The sequence below is a fragment of the Eptatretus burgeri genome, chromosome 8 (genome assembly GCF_056783735.1).
Source record: "Eptatretus burgeri isolate ZD-2024b chromosome 8, Ebu_testis_v1, whole genome shotgun sequence".
In the NCBI taxonomy this organism is placed as follows: Eukaryota; Metazoa; Chordata; class Myxini; order Myxiniformes; family Myxinidae; genus Eptatretus; species Eptatretus burgeri.
In genome coordinates this window covers 10,370,918-10,394,507 of record NC_140968.1, presented here as the reverse complement: position 1 = coordinate 10,394,507, position 23,590 = coordinate 10,370,918, and the positions used below count along the sequence as shown (strand labels likewise).

At 46.8% G+C, this 23,590-nt stretch overlaps 1 protein-coding gene across 5 annotated transcripts in view; it reads left to right on the top strand.

The window, feature by feature from the left end:
- Window positions 1–23,590, top strand: part of LOC147021076 (rho guanine nucleotide exchange factor 2-like) — a 174,660-nt gene that overhangs the window by 54,850 nt on the left and 96,220 nt on the right. The window lies entirely within an intron of this gene.

Here is a 23,590-nt window from a genome sequence, read left to right as displayed (position 1 = left end):
CTCATAATGTTGATAACTTCATAACCTGGCAGTGGTTTCGTTTTTATTTGGCTCTAATTTTTTACCCCGCACACTGGAAACAAAAAAGCATGGTAAAGCAATTTGTTCATGTCCATCCGTCCGTCTGGCTGTCTTGTCAGTTTATGACCAAATGTTGTGTTTTGAACACGAATCGGTACATGAATAGGAAGACAAGTCTGCAGTTTTATCGTACTTTGGCTCTGAATTCATCGCAATCGCATCCGCACAGAGAGGAGTGAGATAATACTTTTCCTCTTTCCACCTGCCTGGCAGTGAAACAAAATTGAAAATCATTTCCAAACAGGAAATTTATTGTTTTAAGAATGTCATAAAGGACACAAACAACAGGCACGAAGAACTAATGTAACATGTTAGATAGGGTGATGTAATATACACTGGGTACAACGACGGTAAACACACAGAATTAATATATATATTTTTAATAAGTCTTTAAACCTCTATAAAACTTTATCAAAATTGAATTGTACACCTGAGAAATGTACAACACAAATCGTCTTCATAATACTTCCACGGACCAAGCTATATATCCATATATATCATGAGAGGGTGAAGAAGAGACTGCCGATATGGCGACATGCACAGTGCCGATTGACGCTGCATTCTATGGTGATCAATGAAGCCTCCATCTCCAAAACTGCGATTCAACGGCGTCTTATCACAACGGCGTCTCCTTCAGTAGTGCTAAACTTCTGGATTTTTTTTTTTTTTTACGAGCTTTAAAATCATTATTTTATTAAAATTGAAGTGCAGTATATATACTTGAACACTGCGTGGGTTATCGCGTTCTATAAACTCTCCAGTTTACTCTCTTTCATTTCCCATCTCTTCCCTGACAAATGGTGGCTCAGCAAGTACTTAAAGTTGAGATTCTAGGACAGAATTGGAATAAAACATGCATCCTCTCGCGGTGACAGCAGGGGGCACCGCATTGCAATGAATGTGGCTTTAGCTTTGATTTGAACCGGTTACCTTGCCTGGACTAATCTCAGAATTAAAAAAAAAAAAACATCTTGTCGTATATTTCATAAAGCAGACTTTTGGGGCAACATCCTGAATCCTATATAATATATAATGGCATGTATAATTGAGCTCGGTCTGAAGAGCATTTGTTTCATTGTGCAGAATTTACAGCATTTCAGAAATTATCATCAAAGTTTTCCTTTGATGTACACTATATGGTCCATACAGCATGTTCTGCAGTCACATAAGATCTTGTGAAGTTGATACCTGCATCAGGTGACTGTACGGCATCATTATTGGCAATTGAGGTGTTTTTGAATAATGAACAATGTGAGAATCGGATTCAATTACCTTGTCAAAGTACAGTATGCATAAACCTTCGATTCCGCTGCTACGAGTCCTGGTTATGGTTTCAGCCTGTGTGCAAGATTCAGGCTTTGCTACTCCACTTATAAATTTTAGGTGTTCCGATTGGATAAATTGTGCCTGCTTGTTGTTTCTGATCGTTCAATCACTGCAAAACGTTATGGTGTCCGTTGTTTTTGTGTTACATGTCCAGGTGATACGATACTAACCTGTTCATGGTTGAGTGTCGGCGACTAAACCAACTCCACCCACCAGGTTCCCCTGGTGTGGAGGGTGTATGGACACAGACACCCAGTAGGATTAAATACAAAACCTGCCAAAGGGCGGAGGAGCTCCTTGTGAGCCAAGGACCATCTGTATTTGGTGCCAACTGCACCTGCGGATGCCCTTCTGCAGTTGGTTACTTCCCTAGGAGGTGGGTGGCAGGATTTGCACTCCGGCTACCACACCACAAAACACACTTCAGTGTGTGTCAGGATGGTGTTGAGGTGTCGTCCACCAGATGGCGGTCTCCACAGGTTAACCTGAGGCAGTTCTTTTGGGTGGGTGCCTGGAATGTCCCCTATCCTTAAGAGATGGGGATGGGCCAGGCATCTGCCTGGGGGATGGCCAGACGGAAGGCCCTGGAGTACCGGCAGAAAGTGGAAGTAGCAACGCGTTGTGGCTCATGCTCCCTATGTATGTATGTATGTATGTATGTATGTATGTATGTATGTATGTATGTATGTGATATGATGGGACATTTGGCCTGCTTGTACCGTCCATTGTTCTCCTGCTTTGTCCATTCTTGCTCTCCAATCCTCCTTCCCTAAATACATTCCATCAACTTTAATCATGAGAAACAATGCTTGGTCATACATGTTTCATTCTTTCACAATTTTATACATGAGAGATAATTGTTGGTAATTCATGTTTTTTCATAACAGTGAGCATAGCATAAAATGGATACTTTGGAATAAACTCCCTCACTCTGTTCAATCCCATTCTTCCCTCCAGGCCTTCAAAACAGCTGTTCACCACCACCTCTTATCATCCCCCATCCAAATCCTCGATCTTTTCTACCCCCATTAATCCACCACAAACCCACCTCCTTCAAATTCCCTGCTTTCCTTCCTGAAAGTCCCTGTAATATCCATCTTGTATATCCCGTGTTCCCCACCCCATCCCTCTCCCTTCCACAGATCTAATGTCCCTGTTCCCCACTGTTTTTTCATTCCCACTCCCACCCCTCTTGTCTCATGCCCCTCTTGCTGTGCGTTGTGTGTTAGCTCCCATACGAGCCTCAACAAGGTATACAAAATAAATAATTTTAAAAACCTGCCCAGGATGTTTTTGGAATTGAGCAGAATAATATCCAAAGTTTTATTTTCAAAAAAATAAAATAAAATAAAGGAAAGAGGATGACGTGACTATTTCCGCCGTGATGTCATCATGTCGGTGGTCATGTACATTTGCCTGCTACTCCTTGTTGTAACTCATTGGAACAGCCTTGTCTCCTTGTTTATAACAGCCTTGTCTCCTTGTTTATAACAGCCTTGTCTCCTTGTTTATAACAGCCTTGTCTCGAAGAACGTTTTTCGACACATTGGGCACATCTTTCTCTTTATCATCTGTGTGGGCTCGAGCACCTTGTGGGAGTCCGCCTTAGCTGGCTACTCATCCGCCTCAAACTTAACGGCACCGATGGTTGTGCTCAAAAGTTTGCGTCAAATTGCTGACATACCATCACGAAGCTCGAGTCTTCCGCGCTGGAACTAGGACCTGGCATGAAATGGAAGGCTAGAACTGGAGCTGGGAAACCTGCATTATAATGAATGCGGCTTTACGGTGGCCTCAGAATCGAAGGTTAGAGCATACCTTTCACAAGGTACTTGAGTTTGATTCCAATGTCGTTCATTCATCAAAAACAACAGCAGCAGCAGCAGCAGCGGCGACGATGTACTACTACGACTACCGTGAGGCGATTGAACACCGACGTGAAGTCTCGGCTTGATCGGCAGCAAATGTTGCGTGCTCTCACGACATAGTTGCTCAAGTTCTCTGGGTTGACTGCACATGCATCTTGAACAAGGTAATTCTCCCAAATTACTCAGGTCATGCTGAATGCCGCCAATGATTTCACCACCTATTTGTTTGGGCAGGGGCCATGTACATACAAATGACAGATACAAAAATCTTGGATTTTTTTTCCACCCCTCTTTCTTGTCAGTCCAATAATCCTTTGGGAGCAGCAGAATTGCAAATTGCCTGCATTACACTCTGGGCAGGTTCCAAAGCAACAATAACATCCTGATATATAGTGATTAACCATTTCTCTTTTGGTAAAGGACGCGATTTGATTAACCCGACTTTAGCTATTTTAGATACGGTAATTCCTTGCCTGCGTGGTCTTTCTACATCAGCTCTTGCACGACGACCCAAGTCGATCTCCTTCTCACTTGGACTTGAGCAAGTAAAAGATTTCATCTCTTCTTCCAACTTGAGATTCATTCATTCACACATATGCAGCAGCTGGCTGCTCGTTGAATCATTTCTGCGAGGGTACGACTACGTTGGCAACACAGTGTCTCGTGGCACTGATGAAGTGCTACACTGAAGCAAAGTCACATGCCCACGGTTTGCACCGTGATTGCCCGTCATCCAAACAAGAGGCCGTGCCACACCAGCTTATCGTCCTCACAAGTACGGACAATCCTGTTGGTGTACGTATGTGCCGGTTGCAGCCGTGACTTTCAGGACAGAATTATCGCATGACAAGCTGTTTGTCGGTAATAAGCAACACCACCTGACAGATTACAGTGGAAGGTGGTGTTTAATAATGCGTTACCAAATAGCTCAGGGTTTGTTCTTTACAGGTCCAGTGCAGGTTTTTCCACTGATCTCGCTGAAAATGTTGGTGTGAATGTTACTTCAAGAACATGTTGGTCTTGCTGGAGGTGCAGCTGCTCGGAAGAGGAAAGAAAAGGTTGAAATGCAAATATATCTGTATTCACATGGTATGGCTACAATAACTGGCAAATTGTTCGACGGTCGAGAGAATGGTCCTCCCGTTGCGTTGTGGGCCTGCAGTCCTGCACCTTGCTTGATGGCATTCAGTGTCTGCAACAGGGCTTACATGACTCCTGGCGAGATATTTTTTTCCGGTTGTATTCTCATTGTCTGCGCTGGAAGCAATCGACACCACACGTGTCTGTGTTGGGTTCACTCTGCCATTGCACCTGCACTGCAACCGCTACACCCCACATGTGTGTGCCATACGTACTAGGGTTATATCTATCGTTGGAATTATACTTTTAAACACCGATAAATGAAGCTCATATTACTCGTACGAGATCCACATCCAATTATAGGATATAACGAGAAGGGCACTCGGCAGAGCGCATACCTCCGCTACGTAATACCTGATCCATGAGAACATATCGGGTCCAACACATTTTTTGAGACATCGCGCTACGTATCGTTTTTAGCCCGATCTCTCAACGGTGAAGAATCACTTAAAAAAAAAATTAAACAAGTGGTGCCAGGCACAACAAATCCCACCCATTTAAGGCATAAAGTTATTTTGGGGATCAAATTTAAATTTGATTCATCCTTAACCTGAATGTTGATTATAAGGAATATTTTAGTCTTAGTTTGAAGTCGATTAAACCATTTTTGACGAAGTTATGAGCGAAAAACGATTTTGATCTTTTCGTGACCTTGACCTTGACCTTTGATCCAATTGGACCCAAAAGTTAATGGGGTCATCCGAGGTTCATTGCCCACCTGTGGATTAAATTTGATAGTGTTTGCTAAAGCCGTTTTGCCGTAAAGTTGCTAACAGACAGACAGACAAACAAACCGGACGATTAAAATATCCCGCTCCCTCCCTCCGGGGAGCGGGATAATAATCCTCATATCCAGATCCGGATTCGGATCTTCACCAAAATCGAATCAATTCTTCCTCGTCACACACCCAACCTGTCCACCAAGTTTTGTCCAAATCCGTCCACAACTTTTTGAGATATCCTACACACCAACAAACAAACAGAAGACAAACAAACAGACAAACAGACAGACAGACAAATGGGGTGAAAACGTAACCTCTTTCACCTTCGGTGGTGGACTGGAGAGAATATTTTTTATTTTAATCCATCGGCCACATAACTGGTCCCAAAACACGACTTTTGCCAAAAGATACTCTATGGGTATTATTTACATTTATTTGTTTATTTATTTAATGTAAAACGAGGACACGAGAATTATTTAATTATTTCAGTGATTCTTCAGCATTGAGAGATGGGGGGGGGGGCAAAAAAAAAAATATATATATTGAAATATCAAATTTTTTTGAAAAAATTGATATTTTATATATATAGCATGATATTTCAAAAAAAGATATATATATATATTTATATATATATATATATATATATATATATATATAGTTTTTGCCACCCCCCCCCCATCTATATATACTGGTGCGTGCCAGTATGTGCAGCTTCGTTCCTTCGCTCTCGTAAACGACAACTGGATTGGGGCATTGTTTCAATTAGATCGGACCAACCGTATCATAAATGGCCATAACTTGGGAAACACCTGGGAAACATATTCAGGTCCCCAGCGTGAATTGTGACGTCATATCAAACGAAGATGAAGAAGAATTGTGATGCCTCCTCTCTCTCGCCTCCCCTCTCTTGCCTACCCCTCTCTCTCCCCTAGTCTCGCCCCTCCTCTCTCTCCCCTCCTCTCTCGCCCCCTCCTCTCTCCCCCTCTCTTGAATTGTGATGCCCCCTCTCTCTCACCCCCTCTCTCCCTCCCTCTCTCACCCCCTCTCTCGCCCCTCTCTCTCCCCCTCTTTTGAATTGGCCAAAACTTGGGAACCGCTTATCGGATTAATATTGTTCCGAATTTCGGCCCGCCCGGCGTGCGATCGGCCACGCAAATCAAATCGCGACCCCATCGCCCACCGGAACGGACAATTCAGTCGGGACCCTCCTTGGAACTACCGCCAGGAGCTAGTCACGGGTGGGTCTTTCGACCCCACCACAATCGTGCCAATCGGCCACCCGTGCAGGATAGGGTTGTTCGCCAAACTCGACCTACCTAAGTACCTTCGCGGGTAGTTAACCGTAGTTAACCGTTAACCGATGAAAAGTGGGCGTGAATGATTCCTGATCCGATTTCTTCTTCGAAAGGATCCCATTCACAACCCATGGCACAACGTTCGGTAGAAAGGCAAAGGTGGTGGGAGTTTGCTGTGGTGGTTTGGGGAGGGTGTTGGTGGTGGCGATTTGGTTGTTGGCGGGCGTCGTTTGAGAGTGGGGGTGAGGCGATGTTTGCGGGGAGCGGTTGTGGAGGTGAAGGGGGCGAAGGTGGCGGTGGCTTGGTGTAGTTGTTTGGGGGCGTTGTTGGTGGTGGCGAATTGGTTGTTGGGGGATGATTGGTCCAAAATAACGACAGCAAAAGAAAAACGGCTATCTCAAAGGATCGCAGCCCGGTGAATACGGAAATTCCCTCGAAACAACGGTGGGGAAATCTAACGACACATATACTTATCGTCATAACTGATCTAAGGACCTTTCTGGTGTTGTGCAAATTTCCACAGCCGTAACAATATTAAACCTTGAAAAGGCACATCCGCGAGTCCCCAGCAATATTCCTGGGAAGTTTCAATCAGATCGGACCGTCAATCGTGCAAAAAAAAAATTAATAATAATAAATAAATAAACATTAATTGTGACGTCATTCGTGATGTCATAGCACCGTGTCTTGTCATTGGTTGACAGATAAATGGCCGTAACTTGGGAACCGCTTATCCGATTAATATCAAACCTTGAAAAGGCACATCCGCGGGTCCCCAGCAATATTCCTGGCAAGTTTCAATCAGATCGGACCGTCAATCAGACAAAAAAAAAAGAATAATAATAAATAAATGAATAAACATTAATTGTGATGTCATTCGTGATGTCATAAAACCGTGTCTTGTCATTGGTTGACAGATAAATGGCCGTAACTTGGGAACCACTCGTCCGATTAATATCAAACCTTGAAAAGGCACATCTGCGGGTCCCAGGCAATATTCGTGGCAAGTTTCAACCAGATCGGACCGGCGGTCGTCGAGAAACGGCAGTCGCAGACAAACAAACAGACGGACAGACAGACAGACAGACAGAGATTGCTGTAATTATCGACATATTTTTTTGTTTTGAAATATCAAATTTTTTGAAAAAAATGATATATATATATATATATATATATATATATATATATATATATATATATATATATATATATATATATATATATATATATATATATATATATATATATATATTGTTGCGAATTCGCAACACAAAATTCTTCAAAATGCGAAGGACACAAAATTCTTCTTTGCCCTGTGGTGAGTTCCAAGACTTCCACCGGCAACATCAAGGATGGTGGTCTTGAAGGCACTCCACAACTCTTCAGGACCCCCCAAAGCACCCAGTCCCCCCCCCCAAGTGTCCACTCAGCCTGTTCGCAAACTCCTCAGCTACTCTCTCATCCCTGAGCTTGTCAACATCCAGCCTAGGCTGGGATGGTACCATTCTCCAGGATTTAAGGTGCAGCTTTAGAGTTGCTACACCAAGCCTGTGGTCAGTATTGACGAACTGAGCACTCCGGTAGACCCTGCAGTTCTGGATCATCCTCTAGCGACCGTCAATGAGGACATGGTCAATCTCCTTTGCCGCACTGCCAGCATTGGAATACCAAGTCCAGCGATGAGCTTGTGGGCGCTGAAACCATGAACCAGCCACCCTAAGTCCATGACTTCTTGCAAAGTCAAGGAACTTAGTGCTATTCTGGTTCATAGTTCCTAACCCATGGGGACCAACACACATCTCATAACCATCCCTATCAGTTCCAGTCGATGCAATGAAATCCCCCAAGACTAGAAGTGTATCTCGTCTGGGGCACTGATCAACCACAGACTCGAGCGTGGCGTAGAATGCATCCTTCACGGTGAGATCACTCCCCTCAGTCGGAGCATAAACAGAGACCAGGGAAATGACACCGAAGGAGGGACGAATCCTTAATCTCGTAATACGCTCGTTGACCGGTGTTACCTCAATTATCATTGGGGTCAGCTTATTGGACACAGCTTCAGCAACTCCATGGGTATGGTAACCATCAGAGCGACCAGACCAATAATAGGTGTAACCACCCACCATTATCTCTCCGCAATCCGGTCTCCGAACCTCAGAGAGAGCTGCAATCCCGATGTCCAAACGCTTGAGTTCAGATGATAACAGATACAGGTGATCATCCTCTCTTCGGGATAGGACATTCCAGGCACCCACCCGAAGGGACCGCCTCAGGTTAACCCAAAGAGACCGCCGTCTGGTGGAGGACGCCTCAGCACCACTCCGACACACTCTCCCGCAATCTGACCCAGGGATGTTACCCCGTGGTTTCCCTCCTATCATCAAAGATTGGGGTTCCCGAAGGCTTTGCCCAAATCCCGTCATCCGGTGAGCTGCCCTGCGAAGGGAAGCTGCACAGGAGGTACTCCCATGGAGTGGGTTTTGAGATTTTTTTGCGTTTTTGTGTTTTGCGGAATGAAGGGTTTTACGGTGGCCGGAGTGCAAATGCTGCCACCAACCTCCTAATAAAAAAGTAACCCAACTGCAGGAGGACGTCCGCAGACACAGTTGGGCACTAGATATGGATGGCCGTTGGCTCACAAGGAGCTCCTCCGCCCTTTGACAGGTTTTGTCTTTAATCCTGCTGGGTGTCCATATCCAAACACCCTCCTCACCAGAAAACCTGGTGGGGGAGACGGTTAAGTCGCCGACAACCCGACCATGGAACAGGTTAGTACAGGTTTACATGGTACCTGTAGCAGGTCACAGATCTGACCTGACCTGACAACCATGTGACCGGCACAGGCCTTGCAGTAACAGCCAGCCGATGACGTGGCCGGCACAGGCCTTGTAGTAACAGCCAACCGATGACATGGCCAGCACAGGCCTTGCAGTAACAGCCAGCCGAAGTTGTGGCCGGCACAGGCCTTGTTCAATGGAGGTTGGTGGAGGGAGTGCGGTGGTGCTGGCCACTTGGAAGACGGGCTCGGACCTACCTACTGTCTCCGTCCCAACCTATCGCCTTTGCCTGTCTCTGTCCATACCCACTCCCTTAATTTGTAAAACCCAATTTAGCCCCAACTTATTTTTTTGTTTTTATTTTCACTTCCCTTCTATAAATCGTCCCCTAACCCCCTTTATCGTCTTTGTTCGGCTAACCTATCCTGTTATCTAGCCTACTCCCAACCCCTACGTTCCCTTCCTGGAGGGGAATAAGGGAGAGCCTCCTGTGTCGAGGTCCTATGAAGCCTCAGAATGGCCTCCTCAGACTTCAGCGATCTTTAACCCAAAGTGGGTCCAGCGGCCCACCATGAGAGCGAAGGGATGGATGGTGCGGAAGGGTTCACGTCTTAATCTACCTTAACATTTATTCCTTAAACTACCCCGGGGCTTTCAACAAGCTCCTCTCGCTTAAACTATCGGTTCTATCAACCCAGATTCCCGTCGCCTGTGTTGGTGTCCTTACAAATTTCGGGCCATGTCCTCCAGTTTTCCCTCGTGCCCTTGCACGGTCTCATGGCTGGGACGCGTGGCTCCCTTGGGAGGAATTACCCTCTGCTGATTCCCCAACAATGGCACCCCCGGGCACTACACTGCCTCCGAGCCTACCAGCTCCCTAAAACTGCGGAGTGCCCTCTCTGGCGACTCCCCCTCGATGCCCACGTGGCGTGTTGGCACCCCAGGTCCCTTTCCGAGGGTCTCCCGTGCCCAGTACACTGCCCCCGTGGCATATGGCGTCCCGGGCCCTCGCCTCATGCGGGCGCACCCATGCCCACTACACTATCCCGGCCCCCATGGGCCCTTGGCCTACCGCGGCCGACTAGCCCGGTGCCCAGGGTACCCACTCAGCGATACTCACCTTTCACAGCCACGCTCCCAACCCATCAACAGGGCTCCTGCACCCCTCCAAGCAGGTTTCGAGCCTACTTCCCCACCAACAGCAAAACGACTTCCATTTTTGTCAATTTGACTAACCCCCGAACTCACTCTACACTGACCCTGGGATCCCTTGGGCGGGAATCACCCCTCCCCCCAATCACTCATCGCACCATGCATTCCACAATCACTCCATACACACAGACCCGCTGGCCTCACTCACTCATCAAGTTTCCATTTCTCTCTCCAACTCACACCGCTGAACTCTGCCATTCTGTTCACTAAATCCCCTCATCTACCTCGTGCTCCCTCGTCGTCCCTTAAAATACAGCACATTCCTTTTAACACTACATAGCTGAACTACGTCCCCTCTACACATCCAAAGTCTGTCACTGTCTCCAAATAATCCCATAAATCCATTTCCCAACCTAAATCTGAACTACAATCCCTCTAACTAATCCATTCCACGGGCCCCATGAGGACTTACCCCTGCCCCCATGAAGCCGGTCTAGCTAAGCCAACCCTTCCCCCTAACTAGTTGTATCCTGTGCCCAGGCCAAGGGGGTCTTCCACCCCTTGCCCAGGAATCCTGTTCACCCGAAGCGAGGCTTGCTTTGCTCAACCTCTTTTTTTTTCCATTGCGCAGCACCAGCGCGGCAACTCGCAACCTGCGCACCAGCGCGGCAATTCACAGCCGCGCACCCTTTTGCGTGGTCATGGCCGCTGTCTGCGCTTCGCGTCCCTCGTCCCTCTTTGACGGCACCAACCGGCAGGGATTGACCCTCCTGCCGGATTCCAACCCTACGTGCAGCCATGACGTCACCCTGCGCATCAAAAAGCAAGCCTCGCATTTCGAGGGGTTCCCCACACGAACACATGTGCTCTGCCCGTCGGACCTTCACACACACGCCCGCGTGGAGAACCCATCCGTTCCGAATCCGTATTCCAGGTTTCCTTTTGTCGGTCCGCGGGATCGGCAAATCCACCGCGTGCGTTTACGGACCGGGCTTCACTCCCGCAAGCGCGCACGTGGCGGCCTTGTGCGTTGCACAGCATGGACCCCGCACGCGCTGCCGTGCAAACCCGGCACGGTCCCCAATGCAGCTACAGCCGCTACCCGGCCTTTGTCTCTCTGTCGCCGTCTTCGTCGCCATTTCATCCACGCGCTCAAACTCCAGCGTGTTACGAGACTCACACACTTCACCATTACACTCACTCTCGGAGATGCGGCTGCGTGCTCCCTCATGCCCACCGTCATCTCCCTTGCATACCGCTCTCTCACACACACGGTCTCTCTTGCAGTCGGCCGTTCACTCACGCTGTTAGTGATACTCACATGCGGTGTTTCACTACCACACAGGGTTTCTGTCACACACACCCCTTCACTCACGCACGGCGTGCTGGGAAGCACGCCTTTTACCACACTTGTGAACACACACACACAGGAACAATCACGCTGGGGATTAGTGCCACCACTAGGGGTTCCGGGGTCTCCAAACCCCCCAAGCTCTCCGTGCACCCGTTCGCAGCAATCGCCCCCTCTACCTCGCTTGACACGACCGAACCCACCTGGTCGTGATCAGCTTCAAGGGAGAATAGCGTCTCCCTCCGTTCCTGAAGGAGGCTATCCGGCTGCTTGCACCGGGTCACGACACAGTCCTCCAGCTCGCCCCCATTAAGCCTCACTAACTCCATGTGTGTGTGCGAGTCTTTAACCCCGTCTAATTCACCCTCTGTCTCCCATGTCTCTGCCAACTCGGTCACCTCATGTGTATTAGTTTCTTCCTGGATCTTCATCTCTGTTTCCTCCTTCGTTGCATTTAATTCATTCTCAATTCGGTCTATCTCCCGTGTCTCTGGCAATACTTCTCTCTTCTCTAGTTTTATTTGTGTCTCCTTTATTAGGGTTGGTTTTCAACCCTCTCTATCATTTCCCAATGTCTCTTTTCACATTCCTCCTTCACGATTTCCAATCCCTCTCTTATTTTCCCCTGCTCTTTCTTTAATTGCTCTACCGTCCTTGTGCTTTTTTCCATTTCCCCCTTTAATTGGTCTTGTCCCTCCTTTACTTTCTCCAGCCCATTCTGCAGGCCCGCACCCATGCACTGCATTTCTTCCCACAGCGTTTGTACATTGCCATCCATTTTCGCATTCATTTCCTGCGCATTTGTTTTCATCTCGTTCATTGCTTGTAAGATCATGGCGAGTACACTCGGCTGAGCCAATTCGGCAAGGATCGGGGGGTTTTGGCGGAGAGGGGGAGGGGAGGTGTCATACACCGCGGCCGTTGCCGCGCCCATTTCGAGCTCCACTTTGGTTGGGGGAGAAATTGTTCCTGCACAACAAGCATTTCCTGCTCGGGGTTCTCATCCTGAGCCATGGATTCTAACATTTCTAAATCCATTTCTACCCCCGGCACCCGCTCGCCTTGAAACGCCATCTTATTTCTCTGAAGAAATTAATTTAGATCGCTCGTAATTTGGGGGGGAGGGGGGACGGGGAGGTTGCTTCGCACAACCCTGGTCCGACTCCCGTAAATTTAGTTCGAGACCGAGGTGGATTCGAATCCCACTCCTGACACCAGTGTTGCGAATTTGAGCCCGCCGGCGTGCGATCGGCCGCGTAACTCGGATTGTGACCGCGTCGCACCCGGTCGGACAATTCAGTCGTGACCCTCCTTGGAACTACTGCCAGGAGCTAGTCACGGGTGGGGGTTTAATCTCACCACGATCGTGCCAATTGCCTACCCGCGCAGGATAGGGTTGCTCGCCAAATTCGACCTACCTAAGTACCTGCGCGAGTAGTCGACTGGGCGATCGTACCTCGCCGCAGGTCGGCCAAGGACACGAACCGCTTAAGCGGTCCGTTCCGTGCTACAGGGATAACCGAGCGGTGTTATCGCCGACCTCGACGGATGTGATTCTGTTTACCGGGTGCTTACACCCCTCTACCAATTTCTTCCGTGATGCAACAGGGAATAGGACGCAACGAACGGGGAACATTTCAATAAGCACATTTATTAGACATTGCACGTATTTACAGTCACAGCAATGAATCATGCATGTATGTACAGTCAAAGCAAGCAGATAAAAGAATTACCACCGAATAAAGCGTTTTATTCGCACACACAGTCACTTAAACGTCGACTTACAAGACGGCGCCACCACATGCATTTATACAAAAAGCAAAGAAAAGCCACCCCCAAAGACAAGGGTGGCAGACAGGTCCGTGGACCGAATGTGACGTGGAGCCTGGATGAACGGTCAGCCCACGAGACCGAAGGGTCTTACCCGCGCCCTCGTGGCGCGACGGTGGGCAGGTTGCGAAGTCTACTCCCCCACGGCCTGGCGTCGCCACGCCTGTCCTCGAGCACCCGGCTTGGTCGGTGAGCTCTCGCCGGCGCTCTCCACCCGGATGCGCAGGCTCGCGCCACACAGTAGGCACCACGGAACGGACAAGGTTACCGGCGCTCTCTCTGCACGGATGCTCGGTATGGGGGAATTGCTGATGCTCTCTCAGCACGTCGATGCCCTCTTAGCCAGTCGATACTCTTTTAGCGAGTTGACGCTCTCTTAGCGAGTTGACGCTCGAACGAGCACCCTGGACCGCCTTGGCTCCGGCAAACTCTCCCTGGCTGTGGTCTCCACTTCGCCCCTTTTCCCTGCGGTGGTCTCCACATAGCCCTCTGGTTTGCCTCCGAGCCCCTCTCCACGTCCCTGCTCCGTTCACCGACTCTCGCTCTGACACCACGACCGTCTCCCAACAACCGGCTGACTTGAGCTCCGTCTCTCGAAAACTGAACCCAGATTGACTTGTAACTGATCGTGAGCTCGTCTCCCCCACCACTGACTGCGAGCTCCGTTCACCAACACTGGCAACCGACCCACCGACACTTCTCTCTACACTGCCTCGAGCTCCGTAAAACCGACTGGCCCTGAGCTCCGTTCTGCTCGCCCTTTTATAGGGCCGGGGAAGCGAGAATCGACCCCTGACCCTTGACCTCCAACCCCGGCAAAGCCGACATGGTAGAAATCATTGGAGCGCTCGTCCTGACAGCGTGAACTCCGACCTCTGCAAAGCGGACGTGGTACAAATCATCGGAGCGCTCGTCCTGACAGCGTGAACTCCGACCCCGGCAAAGCGGACGTGGTAGAAATCATCGGAGCGCTCGTCCTGACAGCGTGAACTCCGACCCCGGCAAAGCGGACGTGGTAGAAATCATCGGAGCGCTCGTCCTGACAGCGTGAACTCCGACTCCGGCAAAGCGGATGTGGTAGAAATCATCGGAGCGCTCCTCCTGACAGCTTGAAGATGGCGTTGTCTCTGGGATGGTGGTGAAGCGATGTTTGCAGGGTGGCATTGTTGATGGTAGTGAAGGGAAAAGGGCGAAGGTGGTGGTTGGCTTGGTTGTGGTTGTTTGGGAACGATGTTGGTGGTGGCGATTTGGTTGTTGTGGGCGTCGTTTGAGAATGGCGGTGAAGCGATGTTTGCGGGTTGGAGTTGTGGAGGTAAAGAGGTGAAGGTGGTGGTGTTTGAGTTGTAGTTGTTTGGGAATGATGTTGGTGGTGGCGATTTGGTTGTTGGGGGATGATTGGTCCAAAATAATGTAAGAGAAAAGAAAAACGGCTATCTCAAAGCGTCGCAGCCTGGTGAACACGAATAAACCCTCTAAACAACGGTGGGGAACTATCTGCACATAAACTTACTGGCATAACTGATCTAAGGACCTTTCTGGTGTTGTGCAAATTTCCACGGCCGTAACAAAATATATATATATATATATATATATATATATATATATATATATATATATATATATATATATATATATCATGATATTTGAAAAAGTTGTGGACGAGTTGATTCGGTGACAAGAACGAACCGATTCGATTTTTGCTTCAGGTCCGAATCCGGATCCGGCCTCTGGTGGGGCTACAAACCGTAACCTGTTCAATCTGGTGGAGGAACGTGCTCCACCGAGTGCCCTTCCAGTTTTTAACATGTTCGCATTGTTAGGACGTCGTCGTAGTCGTCGTAGTCTGTGATGCCTCGCCCCCTTCTGGAGCTACGCCCGAATAGAACGGTAACTAGTTCGTCGAATAAAAGAATCCACCTCGTTCGGTATAAAAACTCATGACCACTCCCCTGAGATACTTGCTCCTCCATTACAACCTATCTTTACTGGTGGGGAAACAATAAGAACGTGTCGAATGCACAGGTAAGAAAACGTTAAGGACGACGTGGAAGGCTGAAGCGAATTTTTTTTTTTTAAAAATAAAGAACGAAGAAGAAGAAGAAGAAGAAGAAGAAGAAGAAGAAGAAGAAGAGTACGGACTCTTCTTCTTTAATCGAGTCATATCCACTGCTTTTCCGCCGGTGTCTCGTGCACGGTTTTTGTGTCCGTGCCCCCGTCGGTGCTGGCGGGCCCCTCGAGGTGCTCGCTCGAGCTGGTTGGTGATCGAGACGTCATGCGACGACAGAGCATTTCCAGGGTGAGGAACATGATGGCCTCGATGGGCGCGCGTGAGCGGTAACGGGAATTCCGTGAGGCGATGGCGTGGCGCCAATAACGGCGCGAGCGAGCGACGCTTTGTCTGAGGGATATGTTTTGTCGGTCCGAAGGCGCGGGAAGTCTTTGGGATGTACAATGTACGCCATTAATGTCTATTTTACAATCTTATTAATGTATTTCGAGCGTGTTTGGGGACTCGCAGTGCGTTTCGTGGTTACCACCTGAGGTATTTTTGGTATGATTTAACGAGCCGTGTTAAACCGTGCTCACATCGAGCGCACACACACACACACACACACACACACACACACACACACACACACACACACACACACGGTTTCATCCTATGAATAGTTTTGGGGTCGAGAGGTTATTATATACTGCAGGGTCAGGGAGTTTGTTAAATGGTGAAAGAGGATCCGAAGGAAGCTCCTCAGGCTTCGATTTCCTTTCTTTTATGTTTTTTTTTTTTCTTTTTTTTTTCCACAACAAAATAAGCTTTTTACTTGTTACAATAATTGTTTGGCGTGGAAATCGCTGCCAGGTGTGTTATCGTCACACCTTGTGATCGTTATTGGTGTTTTGGAGTGTCATAATGTCTGGTCCTATTTTCCACGCGAGGGTGGGGGGGGCGATATTGGAATGGTTTCGTCCGGCGATGGGATGGAATGGTTTAGTCCGTCGGAAGGAAGTACAGTAACTGGACATGTGTGTACATCTTGCAGTGTGTTCACATCTTTGCTTGTAACGCCAATGACTGATCACCTGACCGATGAACAGGTGAAGCGATAGCTTGGTCCATGGTTGTCATACTCGTCTTGATATTAACCTTATGATGTTTAAGTGGGGAACTTGGCCACGTGGTTCACAAACCAACACACCACGTGACAGTTTCACTCTGTTGTGTGTGTGCACTGTGATGAAATGGAAAGGGGGAAGTAAATGCTAAAAAAAATTGTTTTTTTTTTGTTTTATTTTCCGCTTCATCCCAGTAACAGCTGTTTTTAAAATCCCCCCCTCCCCCCACCCCTTCCACCCTCCTTTGGTCAGAGTTGCATGGAGCTAGCAGCTGCCCACTTGTGTGACAGAAGGGTGGTGCTGGCATTTGGACTCTGCCAGCTTGCAGACAAAGAGCTCGAAAGTGGGGGTGTGATGTGATTGCCACAAATAGGGCCCTAATGGTAGGGTGGCAGAAGCATAAGCCCCCCCCTCCCCAAAAACAACAACATTTAAAATGTTGGGTTTCTGCTAACATGCTGCTCAATGAATGGGGTAGGTCGGTCGGGATTTTTATTTTATTATTGGAGGCGTGTAAATGGAAGCCTGGTGTTGGCTTAGTGGTTAGGGTGGTGGCTTGGGATCCTAGGGTCCTGAGTTGAAGCCCCGTTGGCCGCTGAATTAATATACATCAGGAGGTTGACTCGGCCTGTCATCCTTCCGAGGTCGGAAAAATGAGCACTGGTAAAGGGGGACACTGCATCAGCGGCATAGCCATGTGCCAACCAATGATGCAACCAGCAGCCACAGGCTGCACTCGATAGAGAGAGAGAATGGAAACTCATGACATCACACAGCTGTTAGACCAAACGCTAGATACGTTACATGTCGACTGCAGGTCGATCAGTCTGTGCGTCAATCCTTGCGAGTGGAATGGAAGTGAAACGTTGCGTTTTAAAAAAAATTGATCGTACTTTCCATCCAAATGCAAGTTTCGATGACACTAAAATGGGTCTTCGGGTTTTCAGAAACTGATCGGGTGAAACCCATGAAATCTCAGTCACCTGCCATGTATTCTCATGTCCCATTCATCATCCCTGAAAATAGCCTGGTGTTGGCTCAGTGGTTAGGGTGGCGGCTTGGGATCCTAGGGTCCTGAGTTCAAGCCCCGTCGGCCGCTGAATTAATACACCAGGGGGTTGACTCAGCCTGTCATCCTTCCGAGGTCGGCGAAATGAGTACCAGTTCCAGTGTGTGTACTGGTAGAGGGGCACTGCATCAGCAGCACAGTCACGCTTCAAGAAATGATAGCTACCCCGGCAGCTAAGCTGCCATACGACCACCACATCCCTGAAAATCTTGTATATTCAGATAATCTACCCTTTCCAGTTGGCAAAAATCCTAGATTATGCCCTTTGGGGGGCATCCATGATGTTTATCCTCTTCAAAATAAGAAACTTTAACCCCCCCCCCAACTAATGCACTTTAAATTTAATCTGCATAATCCAGCAACTCCCCCCCCCCACCTCTCTCTTTTCCCCGCTTCGCCTCACCTCTTTGCTCCCCCCTCCTCTCCTCCCACCCCCATCCTCCCCTGTATCATTCCTGTCAGTGAAGCCACAGCTGGTATTTGCTGGTACAAGATGGAATAAAATGTGTATAAACACTCTTTCCAGGGTATGAACACACCCCTCCTCCAACTAAGTACAGTACCTCTTGTTAAAGGCGCGTACACACAATTGAGATAATGATAAGATCTTGCAATTTCTCTTCCTTTGTATCGAAACTTGCGTAAAATAATTTTCAAGAAATTGAGTTCTGTATTTTAAAATATTCAGAATGAATATTTACATTTCATTTTCAATTCTCGACCAATGTTCACAGGAATCTTCTTCTCCCTCTTCACCTTCTTCTTCACAACGTACCTTTTTAGGTTTTTCTTTTTTTCTTTTTTTGGTGGTAGCTGTTTTTTGCCAAACATAAGTATGTGAAATGCAGACCTCGTGGGTCTGACATCATATGTGCCATGGTGACCACATCGGCACTTTAAGTGAACAAAATGAACACCAAATGTCTGCATGGCGGCCATGACTTCTGTCAAAGTTGAGAATGTCTACCCAGCATCCATTTTCCGACTTTGAACAAGTCACCATCGACGTGCCCCAAAAGTGGGTTGTGCAATGTTTTAAAAATGTTGAGAAAACTTTCTGACCCCTTAACCGAAATAAACAGCCACTGATTTTCTCTGTTGAGACCACAGCGGTCAACAATGGCACAGAGTAATGCCATGCACAGCGGACATAAAATGACCTCCCGGAAGTCGACCCTCACAAAAATATTAATAATCAGGGTTGATCGGAATTATTGAGTTTCCAGTAACCCGACCTACCCCAATATTTTTATTTATTTTTATTTTTTTGAGGCCTAACACAAGATGCCATTTGTTGCATAAACCATCTAATTACTTCAAGATAATGTATTACTTTTTAAAATCGAAATTACCCTCACCTGTGGTGGAACTTCTACTTCTACTTCTTCTTTAACTGCTCCAAAGTTTTTCACCCCAGCCTTTAACGAACCAGCTTGCCAGGCCTGACTTTTGGCTGTTCAAAGATGATTATTGTAGGAATTTGTAATTAATCGGTTGAGTGTGCTGAAAATAACTTGCCCACTCTTTACAAAAGCCACTGTGGGATCTTTAACGTCTACTAAATAACGCCAGCTTAACATTGAGGGGCTTAACACTGTTGCGAGGCAATGGCATACCTGCAAAGCGCCAATCTGGTAGCTTATAGGTATCTTGGGAATCAAACCCAGACGAGATGGCCGAAAGATAACCGCGCTACCTCTGCAACCATCTGCATGGATCCAAGATGATTTATAAATGCCTTGCAAGATTTCCTCCTTTAATTGAGGTGAAATGGTAATCGAGCTCAGAATATTTGAAACCACAACATTGTTACCTTGGTCTAAACACCACCAGTAACAGAAGGTTCAGAAATGTTTATTTAGTTTTTATGGGGAAAATATTATTTATAAAATGATTTCAGCAATGCTTCGTATCGCATGTAGCAACCTCGCGTTGTTGGTGGAGTCATTGTTTGTTCTAAGTTGTAAATTTAACAACACATAGATTTATTTGATTGAAATCATCGATCATGACTGATGGCCTATGGGCTTCTCCCAAAATCATTGCGTCTCCCTCTTCTTCCTCACAAACTGACTTTCAGTCCTCCCTCTCTTGTTTGACTCACCTGTTGTTCCTCTTGCTTTTTTGAAAGTGAATAATGTGAATGGATACGTGAGTCATGCTTCTTCTTTTTATCGCCTATGTCCCCTTTTGTTTCTCTCCACCCTCTCCCCCCAGCTAACTCAATACTCCACACTTGCAAGGTCATTTCTCAAATTTTTAAAACTTACAATTGCACCTGGAAAATTAATCTATCGAGCTTTTGTTTCTCACCTTGATATGTTTGATGTAACAAGTGAACCTGCACAGGAAGTCTCTCACCTTACTGGGAAATGTTACAATGAGCGAGCTATACAGTTGGAGGTTGTGTGAGGTTCAGTGACTATCTTTAAACAAATTATTGGAGCAAAGATACGAGAACAACAAAATATCATGACTTGCTCCTCAAAACATGACACTGTCATAGAAAGGAGGGGGTATATACACTTTTGAGCCCTGGTAGGACTGCATTCCACCTTCTGAAACTTGAAATAAAACTAGATAGGCTCTCTGTGATCCCAAAGCGATCACCAAGGGCAGGCTTCCCCCGACCGGGAGAGGCCTACCCTCCGTGATCGCCTGCAACTTACCCTTAGCCTGCGATTCAATGATTGCCATATTCTTTTTCCGGACCAACATATGACTTTGACCTTCAACATATTTAGGGATAGAGTGTGAAGAAAGAAAATGTGTCCCCATCTACAATCTCTTCATAAAACTCAACATCATGAAAATCGGACAAAAATTATTCGAGTTATGATCAAAAAGGTGTTTTTTTTAAAAATTTATTAATTAGGTCACAATCCGAAAAAAGTAGGTCAAGGACACTCAAATATCAGGTGCACAACTTCAGTGCAGGTCCACTGTTGTGATGCAAGTACATCTCTGACCAAGCAGGCTTTGAGATTCCACATTGACAGAATTGAGCGATGACAAAAAATGCGTCAGGTTGCCGTTTGACCTTGACCTTTAACCCGGAGGGGATGACGTACATTAAGTATAAATCCACCTTCCTCGTCTATCTTGAGGGCAATCTTGTTCTGATCGGACAAACCTTAGTCAAATTTTAGTGATAAATTAATTTAACCGGGTCATGACCTTGGAAATTAGGTCAAATGTAGAATTGGGTCATGACCTTAAAATTGTCGACTCCTTGTCCTTTTTTTCCCCCCATTATTGCTGTAAAATTTCATTCTGCTAGGCCTCCGACATTGGCAGAAAAAAAGGGGAGAAAAACCTAAATGATTGTTTTTATCCTCCTCGAGGTGTTAGACTTTGACCTTTAACCCAGCGGGGTATGATGTAAATTTAAGTGCAAATGTGCGTTGCTCTAGGTTATCTAGTGAGGGCCATTTCGTTCTGATCGGCCAAACCTTAATCGAGTTATGGTGAAAAATGCTATTAAAATGTCTATAATTGTCATGACCTTAATCAGGTGAGGTAAAAATTAGGTCAATCCCACATACTTTATATTTCCATTATTGATGGAAAATTGATATACGAAGGTCCCAGCCGACTGAGATACAATTTGGAGTGTTGAGAGTGCAGGAAGAAAACATTTTTTTTCTTTTCTAAATGGTGGTTTAGTACTCCTGAGGGGTCGAATAAACTCTGTGATCCCATGAAAAATTGGGTGTGGCAATTGTACCAGAGAAACAACCCCCACAACAGCAATAAGCCTTCCCTTATGCTATATGGAGAGGCTTAATAAGTTGTTAATCATCTCGCACTGGTTGTGTATTGCACACCGACGTTGTACATTATGAGCATTTTTGGAGAGGGGATGGAGGGGGAAGAAATAGCACTCATGAAAGTTTTAACAAACTAGTCAAAAGTATTGCAAAATTAAACCAAAATAAAGTGTACTGTGAAAACCGGAAACACTTTTCACTTGTGTGCTGGGAGATGGGAGTGAGTTGCAGAATGGGGGTGGAGATATGTGGGTAGTTGCTTAATTTAATATCATTATTCTAACCTATACCGTACAACACTGACAGGATGGCCTCGAGGTATGCACACTCTCCTCCTAAGCAGTCCAGCTTGGGTTCAATTCCTGACCCAGCTATAAACTGTCATCCCGGTGTTTCACAGGCAGGGTGATTCATCAATGTTTGTGGCGTCCCTCAGATGGACGTTAAACTGAGAATCCTATCTGCCAGCATTGGTTGGTGGACATTAAAGATTCCACAGTGTCCTTCGTGAAGAGTAGGCGAACTATCGCCAGGACCCTGAACAAATTATAAATTCCTGCCCTATAACGTCAGTTCCCCAGCTGACCCCACAACAACTTGGGAATAATTGTGGCTGTTAAAGAAGTAGAAGAAGAAGAAGAATGCAGGTGACCCTCGTATAACGTGTTTTCGCTACAGTGCGGATTTAAATCAACAACAACAACCGCAACAACAGCCATGCTATGTCATTCTGAGGGAATCGTCCACTCACTGTGAACGCTTTTGCTGTGCTACATCATTATGTGCCAGTCGTTCGGGCTCATAGCGGCCGAAACTATGGCTGCGAAGCATGTAATAAGTGACATTGGAGATAATGATCAAGTGAAGAAGTCGTCAAGAAGGTCTCATTCATTGGAGGTGAAATTAATAGTTTTAGATCGGTTTGATAGAGGTGAGCGCAGCATTGATATGCAAAGAGAGATGGGACTTCGTGATTCTACAGTGAGAACCATTTGTGACGATCGTGATAAAATCCGTAAGAGTGCTCAGACAACAACAAATATCAGTGTTACCAGAACTGCAAGATCTCGACCTGATGCTATTGAGAAAATGGAGAAGATGCTGACCATGTGGATAGAGCATCAGAACCAACAGAACATGCCCTTGTCTGGAATGGTCATTAAAGAGAAGGCGAGGAGTTTGTTTGGCGATCTAACCAAAGATACCAATGATCCAGTGCCTTTTGCTGCCAGTCATGGGTGGTTCAAGAGTCGCCATGCGTTCCGCAATCTCAAGTTTAATGGAATAGCTGCTGCCTCAGATCATGCTGCTGCCGAACAATTTCCAGCTGTCTTCAAATCAGTGATTGCGGATGGAGATTACACACCAAACCAGGTGTTTAACCTCAATGAAACTGGATTTGATTGGAAACGCATGCCCAGCCGCACTTTCATCTCCATCATCTTCATCTCCATCAACTCTGGCCTGAGGCAGTGATTGAGTTCAGAGGTTTCACAGAGGCTGAAGTCAGTGAAGTAAGGCAACAGATTGTGAGCATGGCCCTGCAAGTGGGATTTGAGGAGGTCGATGAAGATGATGTTGAGGATTTGCTTCTCTCACACAGGGAAGAGCTGAGCAATGAAGATCTTCTGGTTCTGGAGGAGTGTATCAGAGAGGAATCAGAATAGAGTCCTGCGGAGGTTGTGCCTGTTAAAACCTTTTCGACGAAGGTCATGGCTAAAGGTTTTCAAACTTGTCAATTAAGCCATGGCCATCTTTGATGAGCACAATCCCGACTGCATGAAAAGTTCCAAGGTGCGGAGGGAGATGGAGAATGTCCTGATATGTTACAAGGTCTACGAACAGAAAATGAAGGCAGCCACTGAAGTCTCCATTATGAAGTTTTTCAGAAAAAAAAAATCCCAAGCGAATTGGCTTCCATTTCGTCTTCTGAGCGTTCAACATCAACTGGACAGCCTGTCTCACCTGAATGAGCCTGCGTCAAGCAATATATACTGCATCCAACCAGAATCATGGTAACACTTGTTAAAAAGGAATTCATTTTAATGTTTTATTACCCTTGCCAATGGCGAGGGTATTGCATTTGAGTCCG